Below are 20,246 nucleotides of genomic sequence, written 5' to 3' on the forward strand. Positions count from 1 at the left end.
ATATGAAATGGAATGAGCATTTAAGGACTGTAATGTTCAACTTCAGTTTATTGGGAGAATTTTTGGAAGGTGTGGTTCATCTGATCGCATATTAGGATACTAGTATGACCCATTGTTGAGTATACTTTAGAAAGTTTGGGAACCGCACCAGGTCGGATTAAAGGAAACATCGAAGAAATTCAGAAGTGGGCTGTCGATTTGTTACTGGTAAGTTCAAACAACACACAAGTACATGTACATCTACATCTGTGGTGTCACCGCCAGACACCACACTTGCTAGGTGGTAGCTTAAATCGGTCGCGGTCCATTAGTACATGTCGGACCCGCGTGTCGCCACTGTGTGATCGTAGACCGAGCGCCACCACACGGCAGGTCTAGAGAGACGGACTAGCACTCGCCCCAGTTGTACGACGACGTTGCTAGCGACTACACTGACGAAGCCTTTCTCTTATTTTGCCGAGAGACAGTTAGAATAGCCTTCAGCTAAGTCCATGGCTACGACCTAGCAAGGCGCCATTAACCATTTGTACCATTGCATGTACCTCAAGATAAGAGTCTCACTTGTATCATCAAGAATGCTGCATACCGAAGGACGATATAAAAGTTAAGTGTTCTAGTAGCTACGTTCTTTTCTTTATCACATTCATTACGAATCCTGTTCCAGACTTCGCGCCAGTCGGCGTGTGTGTACGCGTGCCTTAGGTTACCCGTCACTGTGGACTGGCTGCCTTAACAGTCCACAACAACATCCATACTCCGCAAGCCACCTGACAGTTTGTGGCGGAGGGTACCCTGAGTACCTCTATCGGTTCTCCATTCTATTCCAGTCTAGTATTGTTCGTGGAAAGGATTGTCGGTATGCCTTGTGTGAGCTCTAATCTCTCTGATTTTATCCTCATGGTCTCTTCGCGAGATATACGTAGGAGGGAGCAATATACTGCTTGAATCCTCGGTGAAGGTATGTTCTCGAAACTTCAACAAAAGTCCGTACCGAGCTACTGAGCGTCTCTCTTGCAGAGTCTTCCACTGGAGTTTATCTATCATCTCCGTAACGCTTTCGCGATTACTAAATGATCCTGTAACGAAGCGCGTTGCTCTCCGTTCGATCTTCACTATCTCTTCTACCAAACCTATCTGGTATGGATCCCACACTGGTGAGCAGTATTCAAGCAGTGGGCGAACAAATGTACTGTAACCTACTTCCTTTGTTTTCGGACTGCATTTCCTTAGGATTCTTCCTATGATTCTCAGTCTGGCATCTGCTTTACCGGCGATTAATTTTATATGGTCATTCCATTTTAAATCACTCCTAATGCCTACTCCCAGATAATTTATGGAATTAACTGCTTCCAGTTGCTGACCTGCTATATTGTAGCTAAATGATAAAGGATCTTTCTCTCTATGTATTCGCAGCACATTACACTTGTCTACATTGAGACTCAATTGCCATTCCCCGCACAATGCGTTTATTCGTTGCAGATCCTCCTGCATTTCAGTACAATTTTCCAATGTTACAACCTCTCAATATACTACAGCTTCATCCGCAAAAAGCCTCAGTGAACTTCCGATGTTATCCACAAGGTCATTTATATATAATGTGAATAGCAACGGTCCTACGACACTCCCCTGCGACACACCTGTAATCACTCTTACTTCGGAAGACTTCTCTCCACTGAGAATGACATGCTGCGTTCTGTTATCTAGGAACTCTTCAATCCAATCACACAATTGGTCTCATAGTCCATATGCTCTTATTTTGTTCTTTAAACGACTGTGGGGAACTGTATCGCCAACGCCTTGCGGAAGACAAGAAACACGGCATCTACCTGTGAACCCGTGTCTATGGCTCTCTGAGTCTCGTGGACGAACAGCGCGAGCTGGGTTTCACACGATAGTCTTCTACGAAACCCATGCTGATTCCTACAGAGTAGATTTCTAGTCTCCAGAAAGGTCATTATACTCGAACATAATACGTGTTCGAAAATTCTACAACTGATCGACGTTAGAGATTTAAGTCTATAGTTCTGCACATCTGTTCGACGTCCCTTCTTGAAAACGGGGATGACCTGTGCCCTTTTCCAATCCTTTGGAACGCTACGCTCTTCTAGAGACCTACGGTACACCGCTGCAAGAAGGGGGGGCAAGTTCCTTCACGTACTCTGTGTAAAATAGAACTGGTATCCCATCAGGTCCAGCGGCCTTTCCTCTTTTGAGTGATTTTAATTGTTTCTCTATCCCTCTGTCGTCTATTTCGATATCTACCATTTTGTCATCTGTGCGACAATCTAGAGAAGGAACTACAGTGCAGTCTTCCTCTGTGAAACAGCTTTGGAAAAAGACATTTAGTATTTCCGCCTTTAGTCTGTCATCCTCTGTTTCAGTACCATTTTGGTCACAGAGTGTCTGGACATTTTATTTTGATCCATCTACCGCTCTGAGATAAGACAAAAATTTCTTAGGATTTTCTGCCAAGTCAGTACACAGAGCTTTATTTTCGAATTCATTGAACGCCTCTCACATAGCCCTCCTCACACAACATTTCGCTTCGCGTAATTTTTGTTTGTCTGCAAGGCTTTGGCTATATTTATGTTTGCTGTGAAGTTCCCTTTGCTTTCGCAGCAGTTTTCTAACTCGGTTGTTGTACCACGGTGGCTCTTTTCCATCTCTTACGATCTTGCTTGGCACTTACTCGTTTAACGCATATTGTACGATGGTTTTGAACTTGTGTTGAGCCGTCAGGTACCCTGTAATCTGCTTTTTGTCACTTTTGCTAAACAGAAAAATCTTCCTAACTTTTTTAATATTTCTATTTACGGCTGAAATCATCGATCCAGTAACTGCTTTATGATCGCTGATTCCCTGTTCTGCGTTAACTGTTTCAAATAATTCGGGTCTGTTTGTCACCAGAAGGTCTAATATGTTATCGCCACAAGTCCAGTATTAACTAAGATGCTTTGTGAACTCAAATGGGAATCCCTGAAGGGAAGTCGGCGCTGTTTTCGAGAAACATTATTGTTAAGACAACCGGCATTTAAAGCTGACTGCAGAAGGATCCCACTACCATCAACGTACATTTCGCGTAAGAACCACTAAGATGAAAACTGAGAGATGGAGACATATAGATACTCTTTTTCCTTCGCTCTACTAACGAGTGAAACGGAAAAGGAAATGAGTAGTAGGGGTACAGGTTAGCCTCGGCCATGCACCGTAGCGTAGCTTTCTGAGTACAGATGTGTATGTAGATGCAGATGTAGATATTTGCCTGAGCTGACTGGTTCTAACTGTGGCTCTTGGACGCTGTAGTCTTATCATCTTGTGCGTTTTGCGAAGTGCAGAACTTTAAATTTGTGCTCATTTGAAACAAATTGCCAGCTATGCACGCACCACTTTGTATAATCTTATCACTATTCGACAGGGTATCCGTGGGTCTCTGCTGACGGTTGTTAAGAGCCACATCGGAGCAATCGCCATCGACGGGTGGCGCACTCAATTGTGAGAAGGGCAACGGCCCGCAAGAGTGGGGCGCCGGCGGAGCGCGTGACGACTATCTCGACTTTTGTCCGGCGCGGCGCGCCAAAGTTCAGAGCTCGGGCGGAGTCACGCCGGCGATAAGGCGGGCGCAACTAGGTTCCTAGCCCTTACCCTCCGAGTAACCTTTCGTTTCCAGCTGCGAGAATAGGAAAACGTGCCGGAGAGCGGCGCTGCTTACGTAACGCGGAGCAGGCAACCTTGTGGAGGAAACGGAAGTGGGGTTCAGCGGCTGCACGGCGTACTTTCACCCGGTCCGCCGGCGCCCATACTGGCCAGCACTGTGCGGACGTCCGACACCCGATACGGGGCCCCGCCGCCCGCCTAAACGGGTCACAGGCCCTGGCCACAAAAAGCGCTTCCGCTAACGCCAACTATCAGTCATCTCTACATAAACAAAACACACTCAAGTGCGTCTATGAATAGTCGACACATGATGCGAACGTAGATACACAAACGTCATTGAAGGTACAGATGTATCGCCAGAACCGAGAGCATTTTTTGGGCATATTTACCAAATATCCACGTTCATCTGAATAGAGCGCCCCCCCCCCCCCTCGGTCCATGGTATATCTTCTACAGTGAGGTAGTGGATCAATTCTACTGCCTCTCTTCGTAGATGAATGTCACCTGCGCTCTTTCCCAATCAAGGTGAAAATCTCCCTGCTCAAGGGATCTGCGGTAAATTACGCTAGGAGCCATTTCACTTGCAAATTCTGTATAACGACACTCCATCGAGAGGCCGTGAAGGATTATACTATGTAGCATAAAAGCCTTTCGTAAGCTGTATCCGCTATACCCAGCACATTGCCACCGACCTTTATATACAATGAGGTGACAAAAGTCATTTGATGGCGATATGCACATATATAGATGTCGGTAGTATGAGGTACACAAGGTATAAAAGAGCAGTGCATTGCCGGAGCTGTCATTTGTACTAAAGTAATTCAGGTGAAACGTTATCGACGTGATTATGGCAGTACGATGGGAACTGACCGAATTTGAACGCGGAATGGTAGCTGAAGCTGGACGCATGGGGCATTCAATTTCGAAAATCTTTAAGGAGACGAAATTTCAGAAATTACCTCTCACCACGGACAACGCAGCAACCGACGGCCATCTCTTAACGACGGAGAGCAGCGGCATTTGCGTAGAGCCATCAAAGCTAACAGACAAGCAACACTGCGTGAAATAACCGCAGAAATCATATCGGACGTACGACGAACGTATACGTTAGGACAGTGTGTCGAATTTGACGTTAATGGACTATGGCAACAGACGACCGACGCTAGTGCCTCTGCTAACAGAATGACATAACTTGTAGCCCCTGTCATGGGCTCGTGACCATATCGGTTGGACACTAGGCCTGGCCAGATGAGTCCCGACTTCAGTTGGTAAGAGCTGATGGAAGGGTTAGTGTGTGGCGAAGACCCCACGATGCCATGCATCCAAGTTCTCGACAAGGCACTGGCTAGCTAGTGTGGGGCCCCATAGAGGTGAGGGCTGTATCTACATGCAACACACTGGGTCCTCTGGTCAAACGGAACCGATCGTTGACCGGAAAAGATTATATGCGGCTACTTAAGAGTTTATTTGAGCACAGTCATGCGCTATATGTTCGGCCACGGTTATTCGGCGATTGGTTTGAAGAACATTCTGGACAATTCGAGCGAATGATTTGGCTACTCACATCGCCCGACATGAATCCCATCAATATTTATGGGATACAATTGAGAGGTCAGTTGTGCGGAAAATCTTGCACCAATAATACTTTCGCAATTATGGGCGGCTATAGAGTCAGCATAGTTCAATATTTCTGCAGGGGACTTTCAACGACTTGGTGAGTCCATGCCACGTCGAGTTGCTGCACTACGCCAGGTAAAAGGTGGTCGAACATGATATTAGGAGGTATCCATGAGTTTTGTCACCTCAGTGTACAAATGATCCTTCTTTTGCAATACGTATTTTCTACATACAACTGCTCTAAAGTTTATATTGGCCTATTTCAGAAAATGCTTAGCTAGTGTAGTATTTCGGACACAAAATGCAGACTGCGAATAGCATGAAAAGCTTTTCCGAAGGAAAAAAAAAAAATACGAGTAAGTCTGTCTGTCGTGTAGCCTTACTCAGAAGAGAAACGTGAACGATTAACGTGGAAGAGAACAGAAGCTTATAAAATGTGTTACGCAGAAGAGTAGAGGGACAGTTAAAGAGTAACTAATGACGATGTACTAAATTCAGTTGGAGTGAAAACGACTTATGGCACGATCTGACCAACAGAATAGATCGTTTGACAGAACACATCCCGAGGCATGAAGAATCGTTAGCTTGGCAATAGCGAGACGTGTGGGAATAAAGTATTGTAAATGGAGTTCAAGACCTGGCAACGGTAGGCTCCTTCGAACGGATGTACTCAGCGGTAATTATGCAAGGATGAAGATACTTGCACAACATAGACTAGGGTCAAGAACTGCATCATACCGGTCGTCGGACAAGACTGCAACAACAGGCAAGGTTCCATTAAATGCAGGAAATTCCGGAAGCAAACCACTGTTTCTTGTAACCAGATACGTAAGTTGGAGTATTACCGTTTGGAACAGAAATGATCCCATCACACTTGGTGCGTTTTGTGAGTAATTTATTTTCTTAGAGCTTCTAGACCATGTTTCCCTGGCCGAATCACGCAAACAGGGGGCGGTGGGTGGCACAGGTACGGGTGGGGGGGGGGGGGGGGGGGGGCAGGACAGGCAGCTGGCACTCGGGCGTGATAAGGTGCGGCGAGTAAATATTTGCACGGTGGAGTTCATCAGAGCGCGTATCAACAGCAGGTGGCCAAGGCCGGCCGTAATGGAAGTTCATTAGTGCGCACTCTCCTCGCAGGAATACCAGCCGCCCAGTGCGGCCAACAGCTCCCAGCAAAAATCAGCACGAAATTCTCTCTAACCACTTCCATTACCTGTCTAATTAGGTGAAGATTACTTCGAAGTTTCGTTTGGACAACACAGTGCTTTACTACACATTGTTCTATTTTAAGCAGCATGCCCTTGCCTACTTCCGACCTACGGTCTTACTTGGGAAGTAATACTTAACAGTTAGTTTTAACGACGAAGCTACTTAATATTACTCATATATACAATCCTTTGCCAGTGATGAAAAGAGCAATGTGCCGACCGATTCTTTTAGGTTTGGTGAACCCTGCCTTCGGATATTTAGTCTGCCACCCACTGAACCATAATGTGATCTAATACCAAAATACATTAAACTCTTTATTTTAGAATTTTCAAACTGTATCCTGGTGGTATCGGCGTTGTGCTATGGCCTAGATCTGGCATTTCGTCACAGCATAGGCGTGCAAACGTATGTGGATGTTATAATAAAGTGGTTCTGCCTGACACGGCAATTTCGGTTAGCGTTTTACTGATTAACGCTACTGATTATCTGCCTCTTGGAGGGAGACAGACAAGGATGACTTCTAGAACAGTACTCTACTGCAAAACGGATGTGCTTTTTACATCATAGTGCTTTTTACATCTTAGATATTATCCTTACATTGTGTTGAGGCGACTAGACGACATCGTAACAAGCAGAATGCAAGTAAGTTCGTACGCTTTCGGACCACGTCCAATTCCCACACAGCAGCTGTGGGTTGCAGACAGCGCTATGTGGTAAAGCGATATGCAGTTCCAGCCACTACAACAACGTAACATATTAAATTCGCTGATTTAGGCTACTAGCGACAGTGACCGAACAATATCATTTTACAATACGACGCGGTGTATAATCTGGACGACAGCCGTAAGCAAACTGTCAACGCCTCATTTCAATGGCGTAGAAACACTGAAAGTACACAACTTTAGGTTAAATAGCTTTCTTACTTTTGACATATAACGCAATTTTCTGCATAAAGAAATGTAACCCGACAAAATATAGTTATCTGAGTCGTATCGTGGCAAAATCTTTACTTGGTACATCCATAACCAGCTATGATACAGATGGAAGAAAGGAAGACATAGGTTTAAACTCCTGTCGAAATCGAGGTCATTACGACGGGAGCATAAGCTCGGATTGTTTGCCGTGCATTTGCCTGGAGATCAGGATGGTCACAAGCGGATTTCAACCGTTGTCATCCTACATGCGAGTCCAGTGTGGTAACCATTGCGAACGTCGCTCAATACTGTGATGGAGAAAAAATTAAAGCTTTACACTTCGTGAAAACTTTATAACACGGCCAATGACTCGCAATACCGGAACCAGTCAAGTTATACGAATACTTGGGAGTAACTGTATGTGGGGATTCCTAGTACGATAGGAGGCTCAGCCGTAAATTAAAACCAGTGGACAATTATTGATAAAGTGCTGTAAGTCAATGAAGTAAATGGAATGCTGTAAAAGGTCCCGATGGAGTCCCTATAATGCTTTGTACAGAAATTAGCGAGTGATGTGATACAGCTCTAGACCATAATTTAAGGCACATCCCTCGAGTGGAGAAATGTGACCTGCTTATACCTAACGACAGCGACGGAGGTCACATTTCTCAGCTCAAGGGATGTGCGGTAGATTATGGTGGAGAGCTGTACCTCACCACTCGCGAATTTCGATATCTAGCACGATAGGGACTCCACCGGGACCTATTACAGCACTCTATTTTCTTCGTTGATTTACAGCAATTACTCAGTAGTTGGTCGTTGGTTTTAATTTACAGCTGAGCCTGGTGCGTTACTACGAATCCCAACATACAATTGTTACATCTCGATAAAATAATAACCTGCCGCAAAGACCGGCAATATAGGCACCTACTCGTAATGTAGAAAAATGGAAGTCCACGCCGCTTAAAACGTGATATCCTTTGGCTATCGGATTAACGAGTTGGCTAGTCAGTGTCTTTCACAATTATTGTTTAGGGATATTACGTGCAACGACCATACTAGTTTAGCCATAAGACTGCATAACTGAATACTTCTCAACTACATGGGTCTCATATTTTGTCGGCCTTTGGCGAGAGTGTGATAGAAATACTGAGAAATGTTAAGCAGCAGACACTTCAAAAAAGGCACCGTAAAATCTCGAGAGAACCTGAGCAGAAAACTTGAAGATTTGAGACAGATACTACGAATAGTCTTAAGCTCCCTATTTCGTAGAGATCGCGCTGATACCAGAACACAGGTGTCTTTCCTTACGCTCTGTGAATGTGAAATGAAGCAACGGTAATCTACCTACAATAAACAGTACCCTCTACCACGCACTTCACGGTGATCCACTTGCAATTTATGGCGAGTAGCAGTGCGTGCATGAGGGTACAGTAGTACCATCTTATGTACCAACAGAACTCTCGAGCGGTATCGTAGAAGTTAGCACATACTGGCAGCTTCCGTACGCGGCACCCAGCAGACATACAGGGGGAGGGGCTGCCCCGCAGCTCGCCCTCGGCAATTAATCAGACGGGCGAGGCGACAGAGAGATTCGGCGGTGGTTCGGTAGAGCGATAAGGACGAGGAGCGCTCGGGCCGAGCCAGTCCTCGGGTTGTGCGCCGTGCTGCGTGGCGCCGCATCGATCCGTCGCCATTACATCACTCGGCCAGGCCGCGGCTCCGCTCGCGCCCAGCGTTGCCACGTCACCCAGGCGCGCTCTGTTGCCGCCTCTACGAGCGCTACAAGGCTTCTTCCCGAGACACTCGACACTCTTTATATAAGCAAGCTGTCGACGATCCGTTCACGGTGAAAAGTTTATGTACAGCCACATTCACATACGGCGGTGATGCTGAGAAACAGAAATTGTTGTTCGGACGGGATATTACAGGGAACTAAGGCTATTGCCTTTCAAGATTACGCGCCGCAAGTGTGTGTGTGTGTGTGTGTGTGTGTGTGTGTGTGTGTGTGTGTGTGTGTGTGTAGTTACGAGAAAGTAAATTACCTAGTGGCCATTTTGAAGAAATTGGATAAACAACGAAAAACTTGAACCTAAATGTCCTGACAGGAATCTGCTTCCCACTGTGCATTCAATATAATTATTAATGCACACTTCCACTAGGTGCATATACGCAATTCTGTGTAGTCTTCCTGTCATGAAACAAGATAAATTTCAAATGTAATGTTTATTACAGTCATGTTCTACCACTATTCATTATCAGCCTTACTGACTAGTTTATTCGACGAGAAAGGTTCGCACAAATTACCGCAACTACGACAGTATCACTAAAAAAATTACGATATATCACATGGAATGAGTGGAACTGTGTCCTACTGAGAATACCACTTTCGTGTTTTCCATTACTAACATAAAAAAGATTTATACATTTAGATCCTACGCCCGTAACGTATCAGCGCAATCCTTGACTACCGTACGGCCTGAAATTGCAATCACGACAGTGGCACCTGTTATGTTGGGTTTAACGTTCCGTCTACAAGTTAGGATTGTGTCAAGAACGGGGAAAGAAATCGGCCGTGCCCTCTTCAAAGGAACTATCTCAGATTTATGGAAATCACCGAAAACCTAAATCTGGAGGGCCGACGTGGTTTTGAACCGTCGTCCTCCCGATTGCGAGTGCAGCGCGCTAACCACTGCGCCACCTAGCTCGGTGTGTACACTTAAGAGTCAGTGTAGTTTGTGTCACATTATTATAAGAGTCAGCTATGTACGGAATGATTGATCTTATCCTACCCAACCTTAGGCGACTGGCTATGGCATCCTTCTTATTACAAGGGCTACGTCACGTCTTTACCGTTAAGATTTTTCATGCTCTTGTTTAGAGATCCATGAAACCGAAGCCACTACAAAAACGCCACTGTTCAGTTACGGGAAAATCATTATTACTTGTATGTTAAGATAGCAGCAAGGAAGTGCTCTGCAGAAGTTCTCGTAGTAGAACTACTCAACATGCTTAGTGAAAATGGTGTCACTGCGTTCCTTAGACCTGTTACGAAGGGTCGGGTGTGTACCTAAAGAATGGTTCAAATGGCTCTGAGCACTATGGGACTTAACATCTATGGTCATCAGTCCCCTAGAACTTAGAACTACTTAAACCTAACTAACCTAAGGACATCACACAATACCCAGTCATCACGAGGCAGAGAAAATCCCTGACCCCGCCGGGAATCGAACCCGGGAACCCGGGCGCGGGAAGCGAGAACGCTACCACACGACCACGAGCTGCGGACAGGTGTATATCTACTTTACACCGTGTGAATGACTGACAACTGGTACAATGCATTATTACGTTACAGACCGCTATGACGGAAGATGAGGATGAAACCCTCTGTCAGAACGTAGAACATTTGTCTCGAAAAGCGCGAACAAGTACACCGGAATGCATGTCCGTCCGACAAGCGGCTAACTTTCAACAGCATGTCCTTTACATTCACGACACACTAATAAGAGCTTCGAAATTTCAGCTACGATACTGGTTCACTGACTGCTAGTTAGGAACCACAAATTTGCTCTTGGAGAACAAATAATTGCAATGAAAATTTCTTTCAACGACGGGGTACGAGCTGCGTGTGCCCAGGATTTGTTCACCATAAAAATGTATTTTAGCGACCTATAATACGAAGGCGGTTTACACACATCATCTACGTACGCTACATCCACGGCCGGCAAGAACGGGTACAGCAGAAGAAAGTAATTTTGAGCTACCTACTATGCTGAAAGGGGTGAGACTGCAGCCCTCGCCCTCACAAACAGAGAACAAAATAAACACTTGGGCGAGGAAGGGGAGATGATACTTGTGACAGGAAGTGTCGGGATAGCGGGCCCTGGCCCCGGTCCCGGCCCCGAATGCAAAACAAGCCCGCGCGCCTCTTCCCGGTTTCGAAACAACAGCGCGCGCCGAGCACTGACCATCACGCGCGCTTTAATTGGAAAACTTTTCCCACAGGATAATGAAACGCGGCGGAGGGCACGAGAGCCTTCCCCTCCCCACACTCATTTATTTGTTTGCCCAGCAGAGCGAAAATCCCGTTTCCACAACAAATACGCGGGGCAGCGCGGCGCAACGCCGTGTTGCGAACGCAATCGATCACGCGACCGCGCTCTGCGACGCGCGCGCGCTCGTACAGACACGCACCGCCCACAGCGCTGCGATATATTTTCCGCTCTATTTCCCCCGCCGTGCTCAGTTATTTATTGCGGGGAACGCCTATGAATTTTGTGGAGGACTTGATGATGTCTGACATAAATAGGAAAAAAATGAGAGGGGTGAAAGCAAAAAAGAACTGTACAGTTCACTAACGAGAAAAAACAATAGTAAACTGTAAAGAAGCCACTGAAAGTTACTATGAACACAAAAGTACCAAAACATATATAATGCAGGAGATAGATATCCTGTAAGTGGTACTGTTGGAGTCTTGCTACAAAAGGATCAAAAATCAGACAAGCATTTGCATGCTACACAAACATTTTTGGTGCAGAAACTCTTGGTAAAATACACTTCGTCGTAACTCTTGTTTGGAAGTATTGTGGGAACTACACCACTGAAAGAGATACGTTTTTCTATTACATTATTCTGGTCTCCGTTAAAAATGCCTCTGAAAGTTAAGGTAAAGAAAGAACTTTAAACACGTATTGAAATCCCTAACTACGACTAATGGGTAGAAAGCCATCTGCGTCAAAGATCTGGCGGCATCGCGACCGTAGTTTCTGGCTACATTGCCCAGTCACAGACCACCGGCTGTGTTCGATGCCACGTACAATAACCAAAACTGGTAGCAGCGCTAGCAGTGGAGGGTATATAAAGCGCGTGGGGGGGAGAGGGGGGGGGGAAGGTGAGGTGGCGAAATGTAAACAGCGCCATAGTAGTCGTAATGCGGAAACAGAACGATTTATCTGACGTCAAGGACATAATCATTGACTGTCGGGCCAAGAGTGGAAGCATTTCCGAAACGGCTACGTTTGTCAAGTGTTCGACTGTTGCGCGGTTAAAGTACACCGTGCATGGCAAAATAGCGCTATCCAAAACAGGCGTTGAGGCAAATGTGGTGCACCACGAGGCAGACATGACAGGGGTGAACAACAGCTGCGGAGATGTGTACGGACGAATAGACGTGCAACTGATCGCCTAAATGAATCAAGGGGCGATCGCCTAAATGAATCAACAGTGCCTCCTCAACAATCGCTCAGCGATCGTTGCTGCGTATAGGTCTCCGCATGATTTATGCACTCATGCATGAGTGCATACATCAGACGCAAGAGGACGTCCACCGAGCGGCGACAGGTGGCCTTTTCGGTTGAATCACGTTTTTGCTTCATCGGAAAGTTGACCGCTGACGTGTACGGCGTAGCAAGTTTGAAAGCAAATATCCTACAATAATTTTCGGAAGGATTCAGGACAGAGGGCATTTCCTGGACGGCAAAATGGATCAAAACGAGTATGCATCTATCTTTGGGGACCAGGTCCATCCCACCATGAAGTTTGTTTTTCCATGGCACGACGGCGTCTACCAGCAGGACAATGCAACATACCGTATTAGCTAGCAGTGTATGTGCCTAGTTCGAAAACACAATCTGTGGGGTCACCTCGATGGGGCTGTTTGCGCCACGGATCCTTAACCGAGAAACGTAGCGTAGCTGGCAACGGCACTGGAATCGGCATGGCTCCACACGCTGTCGGTACCTTCCAGAACCTCAGTGACTCTCTTCCTGCACGTCTCTCGCAGAGGTATGCTTTGCAAAAGGGGATTATTCAGGCTTCTGGTACGCGGTAACGTTAATGTGACTGGACGGTGTATAAACGCATGTTAACTCCAACGAAGATACACAGTTCAAATGGTTCAAATGGCTCTGAGCACTATGGGACTCAACTGCTGAGGTCATTAGTCCCCTAGAACTTAGAACTAGTTAAACCTAACTAACCTAAGGACATCACAAACATCCATGCCCGAGGCAGGATTCGAACCTGCGACCGTAGCGGTCCTGCGGTTCCAGACTGCAGCGCCTTTAACCGCACGGCCACTTCGGCCGGCAAGATACACAGTTATGCATTTTTGATGTCCTCGTACCAGAAAACCCTACAGGCGCATCTTAACAGTGATTTTCGTGTGTCTTCCTTTCTAATCATAAATATAGCAAATGTGATGCAAATACGATTTTGTACCCAAATTACAATGGAAAAAAATGGTTCAAATGGCTCTGAGCACTATGGGACTTAACATCTGTGGTCATCAGTCCCCTAGAACTTAGAACTAATTAAACCTAACTAACCTAAGGACATCACACACATCCATGCCCGAGGCAGGATTCGAACCTGCGACCGTAGTAGTTGCGCGGTTCCGGACTGAGCGCCTAGAACCGCTAGACCACCGCGACCGGCCAAATTACAGTGGAGACATATTTCGTCGTCATCTTGTTCTCTTCATAAAGATCACTGGGACTTCGGGCAAAGGTACGACACATTATCTTTTCTAACATTTAATTTACTACCAAAATACAAACTTGGTATATCTTATTTTTTACTTTATTGCTGCTGTTTCTACTTTATTGCCACTGCATTGCACTAAAGTTAGGGTTTACACGTGTAGTTGTATGATAATTGTCCACGTGTCCACACGCTGGCGGTCAGTCGATAAGCCTGTTCCTAGAAATTGTAGTGCAGGGTGAATTACTGAGCTTCATCGGATGAGCGAGGAGACGTATCACGCGCCGCACAAGAAGTGAATACTACTGAACTCATCTCATTTTGGACACCTTAATGCCGCGAAAGAATGCTGCATGGACTTTGGTTGGTCTTGGGAAATGCGTGGACGCATAAGTAGACCCTATAAAACAAATGTATGCAACGTTAGGGATAATAGACTCTCCGAAATGGCATCACACGAGAGCCCGAAATACTTGCAGATATCTTCTGTGATCATGGGTCAATTTACCAAGCACCGCGAAAAGTTTGCCTTGTGGTACATCTTGCAACGACAGCTTCCACACGACGCAGTGGATCCACACGGCCTAATATTCACACGTATTCAGGGAACACAGGCAAAAAAATGGTTCAAATGGCTCTGACAAGGGAACCTCCCCATCGCACCACCCTCAGATTTTGTTATAAGTTGGCACAGTGGATAGGCCTTGAAAAACTGAACACAGATCAATCGAAAAAACAGGAAGAAGTTGTGTGGAACTATGAAAAAAATAAACAAAATATACAAACTGAGTAGTCCATGCGTAAGATATGCAACATCTAGGGGAACTTAAGCTGATGTGCGCCGTGGTCTCGTGGTTAGAGTGAGCAGCTGCGGAACGAGAGGTCGTTGGTTCAAATCCTCCCTCGAGTGAAGATTTTAATTTTTTATTTTCAGTTTATGTGACAAACTCTTACGTTTTCATCACTTTTTTGGGAGTGATTATCACATCCACAAAAAACTTAAATCGGGCAAGGTAGAAGAATCTTTTTACCATTCGCCAAGTGTACAAGTTAGGTGGGTCGACAACATATTCCTGTCATGAGACGCACATGCCGTCACCAGTGTCGTATAGAATATATCAGACGTGTTTTCCTGTGGAGGAATCAGTTGACCTATGACCTTGCGATCAAATGTTTTCGGTTCTCACTGGAGAAGCACATCCTTTCGTCTACTAATCGCACGATTTTACGGGGCGGTCGCAAAACACAGACACTAAACTTATTACAGTGAACAGAGACGTCAATCAACGAACGGACAGATCATAACTGTGCGAAAATAAAGTAAACTTTTCACTCGAGGGAAGACTTGAACCCAACGACCTCTCGTTCCGCAGCTGCTCACGCTAACCACGGGACGACGGCGCTCCTGAGCTCACGCTACCCTAGATGTTGCTTATGCTACGCATGGACTGCTCCGTTTGTATATTTTTGCTTATTTTTTTCATAGTTCCACACAACTTCTTCCTGTTTTCTCGATTGATCTGTGTTCAGTTTTTCAAGGCCTATCCTGAGGGGGGTGCGATGGGGAGGTTCCCTTGTGAGCAGTATGGGACATAACATCTTAGGTCATCAGTCCCCTAGAACTTAGAACTACTTAAACCTAACTAACCTAAGGACATCACACACATCCACGCCCGAGGCAGGATGCGAACCTGCGACCGTAGTAGTCCCGCGGTTCCGGACTGAAGCGCCTAGAACCGCACGGCCACCGCGGCCGGCAGAACACAGGCAGCTAAACTTCCATTCGTAAACAATAACGTTTACAAATCTCTGTTAAGCATCGCAAACGAATCTGTCAGTGAATTGAGCCAGCGTCATTACTATTGTGAGTCTGCGTCGCAATATCTTTATCTCTCGTCAACAAGATTCTATCACTAAAAACTGACACTGCAATTTAAACCTCTTGTCTCTGTGTCGAAAGCCATAATTTCACCGCAATTTTGCGACTACCCAAAAACAAATTTTGCTATGCTGTCATTTCAGGCAGCTGTAAAATTAGACGCGGACATCGTATGCCGGAAGAAGCTGAAGCCAAACGTACCGTTTCCAGGGGACTGGGGTCAGTCTTACGAGGATGTGAGTAGTATCTTTCCTCACCGTCAATGAGAGCAATATACTCTCCGAAATGGAATCACACGAGAGCCCGAAATACTTGCAGGTATCTTCTGTGATCACGGGTCAAGAGCATGGATAAGAAAAACAAAATTTTGTAAGTTGTGTGTTATCCTACACATATGAATATAAGAACAACACACAGAAGTGCTCAAGAGACTCTCTCAAATACGAACTATAAGGCCCGTTTCTCACTGGGACGCTGGTGACGGTCACCAGCGACTGTCACCGACAGAGATACATTCGACTGAACTCGAGCGTTCGCTCCGGAACACTACACTACACTACCCTACCCTACCCTACCCTACCGAGCCACTGTGACCCAGCAGTTACTCTCCCTCGCCACATGTGACGGACAACGTCACTGTGTTCACAGCAGTCACCGCCGTATATGCATTAGTTTGGAGTATTCATAATGGAACACTGATCACAGACACAGCGCTGCAGATTTGCCAACCGACAGGCAGTCATTTCTGCGACAGTGACGCGAAATATTCATTGTATATTATACTATACACACTGTACCCATGAAATTAGATTTGATTAACACGGACGATTTTGTAAATGAAGTAGAAGGCCGTCCTTCTTTTCAGGAAGTGAAAAGCGATGACTATAGCAACAAACTGATGAAAACGAGTGCGTGGCAAGCAATTATAACGAAGTTTGTGCCTGATTTCAATGAGAAGAGCATGGATAAGAAAAACAAAATTTTGTAAGTTGTGTGTTCTTTTTTCAAATTTAATATCTTATTTTTCGAACCATAAAAGGCTAGAGAAATTTAGTTGCTACCCCTGTACGAGTCCATTTTATTAACTAATTAGTTGGCAATACCTGCGGCGTCGGACACCAGTGATCCGACGGTGTTCACCAGTCACGGGTGACCATCACTGGCGACCGTCATCAGTGTCCCGGTGTGAAACGGGCCTACGTAATCTCTATCCGTGGGAAATGGTCTTAAACGCCAAAAGTCCATGCCTACCGTGCAGTATGATCTGAGAGTGAATAACAGCGTATATAAAATTAAACTCTTGAACTCTGGACAAGCTCTCATAGGCGCGAGTCGTATAGCTCAGTAAATCACTGGCTAAGATCACGCACGTCACCAGCAAAACCTTCCGCAAGCCAACGCTGCCGTGACCTTTTTGTGGGATGGCTCGCTTCCTTAAACACGGGGCCGTAATCCGTGTCAGGGCCAACGGCTGCTTTCTTATCGACCGTAATGAAGAAAGCCACTCCTCCGCATCGTTTAAGAGCAGACGATGATCACGGAGACACTACACGGCCCGGTCAGCGGCTAACGACCCAATCTCCTGGAGGCGGTTAACCTCGTTCTGCACTGTTACGACCGTCCGCTGGGCAACATAAGTACAAATGGAGCTAGAGATGGCAGCTAGCGGTATGGCGTTACCCTGTGCTTAACGACTCGCCCACACAAAAAAGCCAGCTGTGCACTGTGTAGATTTTCCTAGGATACCGGAAGTACGCCTCGTGTACTCCGAGAATATCGTAAGCAACCGTTCGCTTATTCGGTACGTCTCCTCAAAATGCTGATCTCATCAATGGTGCACCTTGTAATAAACCCGAAAAGATAACATTTATTTCTACCTGACTGGACAGTTTGCGCAAAGTTATACTTATAGAGACGTTGATTTCATGTTAAGGAAAATCGTTATTCAAAAGTCGAAGTCAGGTGGTACAAAGTAACATGTCATCACACAGACGACTTTCGAGCAGTCCTCGAATTACATTGAGTAACAAGTAGCCTGAGATAAATCTCACTAATTTGAGACACAAAATGTCTTACGAGAAACTAACAACAGCCTTCCAAGACTTCTAAACAGCCGATGAACCAAAAACAAATCTGTTCCAATAGAAGTCAAATCAACTTCAGCCAACACAGAAGGCTAATCCAACTACACAGATGACTTAGTTATGAGTAGGGCTTGGTGTTCTGCTCACAGTAAGCTCATTAGAGAATAAGATGAAACTGGAAGCAGGGAATACAAGCAGTCTTGCCCGAGAAATAACACTGCTTTTTATCAGAAATAATTCAGAAAAATCACGCAATTATGGAATCAGAATGACCACGTGATTCACGAGGTTTTAAACGTAACAACGCCGTGCTAAAAGACACTGCCGCAAAATTGATGACAGTTATTGGGTGCGGCACAGAAATCACGTCTTCAAAGATTCTGATGCTTTGAGTACCTTATGAATGTGATCCAAAAGGGTGTACGTTATTTCGTATAAATAGCCGCTTATTACTATAACGTTGTTGCAGCGAAGAATTTGCTAAGTGGTGTAGTGGATTACATCGTAAATGCTGTTATGTACAATGAAGACATTAATGACAGTAATTATGCTAACAAAAAATTGCATACATGAAAATGTTGGGTAACTGCAAATCTCTCTGGGCGTTAACTAAGGCAAATCACTGTATCTGAAGTAAAGCTCATGATTGAAACGTGTCGTATACCAAGCAGAGAAATGCTAACAAATCTAAGTAATCTTTTATTCCTCGTCAGAGTTTTACATAATTTGATAGTGACCAATTTCCGTGCAGTCTGGTACGATAGTGGCTGCTGACAGCGAAGTGACCCATTGGGACACAGAATAACATTACGAAAAGTACACGGTGACCACCGAAAAAGCGTAGAAAATTTGTGCAGAAGGCATACCAAAAGAATAATAGTAGGGTACAGCAGTGCGATAACTGCCGACACCAATCCCGCGTATTTGATGCACACATAAAATATTACTGGTTCGATTACCGTTTCCTATTCCATAATTGGAGCACTTGTTGCGCTAACAAATTAGAGGGGATTGACAATGTATTCCGCCTACCAAGTTACACTGAGCGTCTCCGAGCTGATTACCAAGTCACAGACGCAACACGCGACGCGACGAGACGAGGTCTCGTGTACAGGGATAGCTAACCACAATAGGTAATGTTGTTGGACTTTTCGTTTTAGTTTTAAGATCTGCGGTATGAAATTGGCATAAATCCATGGATGAAAAAAGTGAATAATATAAAACTTCTTTCTCCTTATTTCATCATATCAATTCGATAAAAATTGTACAAACTGAAGACGTGTCAACAGACAACTAACTGCACTTTTAGAACGCGGATGAACTTATTCGCAGTTTTGTATCTATCACAGAAATCGGGAAACAAGGCTAAAACCACCTTTATACCAAATGAATTCAATTGACTATCCTCTGTCCATTTCTTTGCTGAATGAAGTGTACATGTTGACATCTACTAGAACAGCAGTGAAGTCTGTGCCATGAGTAACACGACTATACACAACCTATGTCCAACCCCGTGCATTATTTTATTTCATGTTTCGCAAGGTCATCCATTATCATCACGAGGGTTATATTTTGTGCTCACATTTCGAAAATTTCATTACGTGAAATGCACTTGTGATTTTTCCTTTTGTTTCTTTGTGTGTGTGTGTGTGTTTTAGAAGCCGAAAAGATCAAATATTTTGCGTTAATAGTAAAATAATAACGTTAAAATACAGTACTTCGATGAAAGAAGAACTACAGAAAGTGATGTGGTGCCCTCAGAAGGCACTTTCAGCTTCTCGGTCCGAATACGACGGGCGTCGGCGTGGAGAATGAAACAGTTTGATGCAGCTGGCTGGTACATACTGGCAACACCGCACGCCACCAGGTATCGCTGACAAAGGCCGCTATTGACCGCTCGCGTTACTATTTGAATATAAAAGCGGCGGCCGACGCGTTTCGCAGCTGGCGGCAGATGGACACGCGAATCGCGCTTCTCCATCCTTTCCGGGGCCGCGTCCATTGTTCGCCGCTGGCACTGTTTACGATAATTGAACGCCGCCCAGAAAGCATCCCATGCGGACTGCAGCCCCTACCAGAGAGGGGAGTCACCATGTTCGTCCGCTTGTGCGCACGTCGCGTCAATGCTCTCGAAACAGCCAGGTCGAAATGCTAGGCTCACTGTGTACAAATTACACATTCATGATTACAACCATACACTGTTTGGTTTACAGTAATAAGTCCATATAAATAACACAATTACTTCTTAATGAACTTTTTTTTTTGGAATTCGTTCAAAGATTTGTCGTGTGTCCGATTAACGAACCACGGCGGATCACGCAGGTCGTGGCACGGATAGAGATTGACTGCACTGTTGCAGGTTCCAAGCGACAGCTGCTGTACACACATCATGTGCTTTGCATCTGAAGA

The 20,246-nt window shown here is 45.3% G+C and overlaps 1 protein-coding gene across 1 annotated transcript in view; it reads right to left on the reverse strand.

Moving 5' to 3' along the window:
• The window catches only part of LOC126237088 (protein split ends-like), a 373,733-nt gene that overhangs the window by 301,713 nt on the left and 51,774 nt on the right, over positions 1–20,246 (reverse strand). The gene's annotated exons all lie outside the window — the stretch shown is intronic.

This window comes from Schistocerca nitens, chromosome 2, assembly GCF_023898315.1.
Source record: "Schistocerca nitens isolate TAMUIC-IGC-003100 chromosome 2, iqSchNite1.1, whole genome shotgun sequence".
Classification (NCBI taxonomy): domain Eukaryota; kingdom Metazoa; phylum Arthropoda; class Insecta; order Orthoptera; family Acrididae; genus Schistocerca; species Schistocerca nitens.